This window comes from Chrysochloris asiatica, unplaced genomic scaffold (genome assembly GCF_000296735.1).
Source record: "Chrysochloris asiatica unplaced genomic scaffold, ChrAsi1.0 scaffold00001, whole genome shotgun sequence".
In the NCBI taxonomy this organism is placed as follows: Eukaryota; Metazoa; Chordata; class Mammalia; order Afrosoricida; family Chrysochloridae; genus Chrysochloris; species Chrysochloris asiatica.
Window position 1 is genome coordinate 12757815 of NW_006408519.1, and position 5055 is coordinate 12762869.

Sequence of the window (5055 nt, forward strand, 5' to 3'; positions counted from 1 at the left end):
ATTCATATGAGGCTACTGAAAATACCATGGCTTGGATCAGGTGCACTCTAGTCCTCATATTGACATCTTTACCCTTGAACACTTTTGTGTTGAAGTCTTGTGCAACATATTTGTCTAATGTAATACGTTGTTTGATTTCTTGACTGCTCTTCCATGATTGTTGATGGTGGATCCAAGCAAAGTGAAGTCTTTGAGAACTTCAATCTTTTCTCCATTTATCATGATCTTATTTATTGGTCTAATGGAGTAGATTTTTGTTTTCTGTACATTGTGCATCTGTAAGGATTTTAAGTCCTCTCTACTTTCAGCAAGTACAGTTGCATATCACAGGTTTTTAATGTGTCTTCCTCCAAGTGTGATGCTATATTCTTCTTCATATAATCTACTTTCTCAGATTATTTGCTCATCATACAGACTGAGTAAGTATGGTGAAAGTATGGTGAAATACAACCCTGGCACACCTTTCCTGATTTTAAACCATTCAGTGTCCCCTTATTCTGTTTGAACTTCTGCCTTATGTTTCCTCATGAGCACACTTAAGTTTTCCAGAATACTTATTCCCTGAAATGTTGTCCATAGCTTTTCATAGTACACACAGTTGAAATTCTTTGAATAGTCAATAAAGTATAGGTAAACATCTCTCTGGCATTCTCTGCTTTCAACCAAGATCCATCTGATGTCAGCAATTATATCCCTCATTCCACATCTTCATCTGAATCTGGCTTGAACCTCTGGTATATTTCCGTCAATGTACGGTTGCAGCATTTTTTGTGTTACCTTTGGCAAATTTTACTTGCATGTGATATTAATGATATTGTCCAATGATTTCCACATCCCATTGAGTCACCTCACTTTGGAATGCGCATAAGTATGAAGCTCTTCAATTAGCTGGCCAGGTAGTTGTCGTCTAAATTTCTTATCATAGGAGCATGAGTGCCTCCAGTATTGTATCAGTTTGATAAAAAATTTCAATTTGTACTAAACATAGACCATTTTTTTTTTGGTACAATGACTCTGTACATAAGACCACTTGGACCTGAAAATATTCTATCACATGATATCCAGCATCATTTTTGTCACCAGTGCCATGTTTTCCAACCACTAATCCTTCCTCTTTGTTACCAACCTTTGCATTCCAATCTATATATGAACTATATCGTGTCAGATTCAAAATGGCCAATACCAGTCCATTTCAACTCACTAATGCTGAGGATGTTAATGTTTATACACGCCATTAAATTTTTAACTACTCCATATTTTCCTCCATTCAAACTTGGTACATTCTCTGTTCCAAGTATTAATTGGATGAAATAAGGGGTACATTAGAAGCTGGAAAACTCAAGGAAAGAGAATCTCCCCAGAACTTCTAGAAAGAAATGCAGCACAGCCAACATCTTAATTTTAGTGCTATGAGGTCTACAGTGAACCTCTGACCTACAGAGCTGTCAGATAATAAATATGTATTGTTTCTAGCCACCCAAGTTATAGCAATTTATTATGACATCAAAAATTGATACAACTAGAGAGTTCAAATCTTTATGAAAATTAAGAAAGGAAAGTGTGTTGGAAGTCAATCTTTTTCTAGTAAACAATGATACAGATCAGTTTCTTAAACCTTTAAAAAATTAAATTAACAAATATTTTATACAGTATTATAATTGATATAATAGTAATGGTGACACTTTAGAACACTGACTTCACACAGATAGAAACTTAATTTAATATGTCCAGGAAAATGAATGGTGCAATGGAATCTACAGGAAAATCAAGAAAAAGAATTTCTAAATTAGTGATCCCAAATAATGGATATAATGGATGATTAAATCTTAGTTTGTTGTATAGGACTATATATGTAAAGACTGGGACGTCAAAGAAAGTGTGATGTAATAAATAAAGAAGTTCTAAATAACTAGATATTAAATGGCAACATATGGAGCCAGAGACTTTGCAAATGATCCCCTATGCAGCATCTTATAGGGTATAATAAAATTTGGATTATTATATGATGTTGATATGATGTCAAGTTGGTTCCTACACAAAATGACACTATAGAACGAACCATTGCCAGGTCCTGTACCACCCTCACAGTTGCTGCTTTTCTTAGGAAAAGTAGCTCCAACAAAGGTGACATTGTTGTTGTTGTTAAGTGCCATCAGGTCAATTCCGAACCATAACAACCCTGTATAGGGTTTCTGAGGAGCAGCTGGTGAGCTTGAACTGCCAACCTTGCAGTTCAAATGACTTTGCAGTCTGGAGCATTAACCCTTGGTGCCATACTAGGAGGACTCATTTAAAGCAATACTTGTTCTTGTTATTGCTAAGTGCCATGGAGTCAGTTCTGATTTTGAGTGACCTATATAGGGCTTCCAAGAAGTATCTGGTGGGTTTGAACTACAGAACTTGTAATTAGCAGACTAGTACTTACCCTATAGCACCACACCAGGAGCCTTATTGTGTCCTTAAATTTATTGTATCACTAATTAGTCCTTGTGGTTTAGCGAAGCATTACATATGGGTAAGATAAGCAAAGGAAGAAATGGCTAGTTGCCTATGGGTAGCTGATTCAGAATTCTGTTACTCAGTTTCCCTGACGATGAACAATTCAGTCTCTTACTATCTATATTTCCAAACAAGTCTGTGCTAAAGTCCTATGAGATTTGATCTATTTTAAGAAACTGATGCCACCAAATTCATTTCTTTATAAACAAAATCAAAGCACATGGTTATAATTTCAGAGAATTCCATCACATTACTTATTCTGAACACTTATATCATCATTCAGTAAACACAAGTTGCAACTGAAAAATAGTAACCCATTAAATCCAAAAGTCCCAAAATACCTGAAGCATGTGCCTTTTAAGCAGATGAACTTAGTGAAGAAATTGTACAGAACATAAACTTGAATGACAAGCCCTTATCAATAGTAACCTAAGCACATTAAGTGTTTTTATGTAAGTTTTTTAGATGTCAGCAAAGATGATGCAAGGACCCTTGGTGTGCAGTGATTAAATTGCTAACTGTTAACCAAAAGATGGTAGGTTTGAACCCACCAGTCTTCCAGGAAAGAAAGACACAGCATAGAGATTTAAAATAGAAACCCTATGGGACATTTCTGTTGTGTCCTATAGGGTTGTCGTGAGTTGAAATCGACTTGATGGCAACAGGTTTGTTTATTTAAAGATGATACATCCCTAGGTATATTACAGAAAATGCATTCAGTTCACACTTTCTTGCATTATCAGCATCTCCTTTTTCATAACTCACAGTTCACTGATCAGTGTTTATTGAAACAGCAGTTATTATAATAAACCATTTTGAGGATGCCGTTGAATAATTTATAAACATTGAATTCATGGAGAATTGTTTCAGTTTTGTGCATTTATTCTAAGTTGTTTTTTTAATGTTGAGTCATTTGTTCCAGATGTCTACTTATGATAGTTATCTGTTAGTTAAAAACTGTTTATATCAAAATTGATACTGAAAGGCACGAGGATTTGGTGTTGCGGCCTAGCGGGAAAATGCGGCCTTTGACTGAAGAGGAGACTCGTGTAATGTTCGGAGAAGCTCGCCAAATACATCAGGGAGAATTTTCAGCTCGTTGACAGACCCGGTGGCACCTACTGCTTCAGGCTGCCCCCCCGACCTGGTGTACTACGTGAGTGAGAAGATCCTGAATCTGGCTGCCAACATTTCCAGGGAAAAGCTGGTGTCCCTGGGGACCTGTTTCGGGAAATGCACAAAGACCTACAAGTTCCAGCTGCACGTCACAACTCTAGACTACCTGGCGCCCTATGCCAAGTATAAAGTGTGGATAAAACCTGGAGCAGAGCAGTCCTTCCTATATGGAAACCATGTGTTGAAATCTGGGCTTGGTGGAAATACTGAAAACACCTGTCAGTACCAGGGAGTAGTGGTGTACTCCATGGCCAACATCCTTTTGGGCTTTGGGGTGGCAACAAAGTCTACAAAAGACTGCAGGAAAGTAGACTCCATAGCGACTGTGGTATTTCATCAAGCAGACATTGGGGAAAACGTAAGACATGAAGAGACATTGACTTAAAACGAAATCATCTGAAGCAATTGTGGCTATGTGGAAGGGCCTTGGTTTGTGTCCTGTGTCTGGGTTGGTGCCACCATTGTGTTGTGTTTTGTCAACAATGTGACTCTTCAGTGACTTTCCATTACAAATGCAGGCTGGATTCTTGCTATAGAGAAATGGCTTTAAAATGGGATTTTAGATCTTTGTGTTTGTGAATACAGGGAATATGTGTTTTTGTTGTTTTTTTAAATCAGAGAGCTTCTTGTTAATCTTTGGAATTTAGGAGAATAGCTTGTTACTGTTATCTATGATAACACTACTTTCTAAGTTTGTAACAAAAATCTGATTAATTTATTATTTATTATTATTGTGAATGATATTGTCATGTCAGATCTATAGGCCGTGTTTGGAATTTTACAAGCAAGATTTGCCAGGGACCAGACACTACAAATTATTAGGAGGTTATCGAAGGAGGATGTGGAGTTGGCGGAATGAATTATACGGAGTCAATGGGTCGTTTTGAGTCTCAGGCAGATGATGGTGATGACTCTCTCTTTATTTCAAAATTGTTGCTTCTTATATCCCATTTAGAATATACTATAATGTCACAATAGTCACGTACAAGCAGTTACAAATCAATCAAATATTATATTCTTACATAAAAGGTACAAGAGGAACACAAGGTCATCAAACATTCCTGTGTCTCTACACTCCCTAGCCACTCCGATAATGTCTGTCCTCTGTAAGCGACTCTGTTTCTCTCTAATCCTCCCTAAAATGTCTAGTTTGGCCTTGATTTGTTTTTCTCTAATCTTTTTTAAATGTCAGGTTAATTTTAAACAAAGTTCTACATCTTAACTTCTACTGGAGACAGCGTACACAGACCCTGGGTTGATTAGTGGCAGCCCCATTAAACCACCTCTGAATATAATCAGTTTAACCCAGATGTTCTTCTTCCTCCTGAAAGTATATAGGAATGTGATAATTAAGAACAACATATCATTTTAGGTATAGAT

At 36.8% G+C, this 5055-nt stretch overlaps 1 pseudogene; it reads left to right on the plus strand.

Annotated features, from left to right (window-relative positions):
* The first annotated feature begins 3518 nt into the window (after window positions 1-3518).
* Window positions 3519-4060, plus strand: LOC102832913 (annotated as a pseudogene).
* Window positions 4061-5055: the final 995 nt, after the last annotated feature.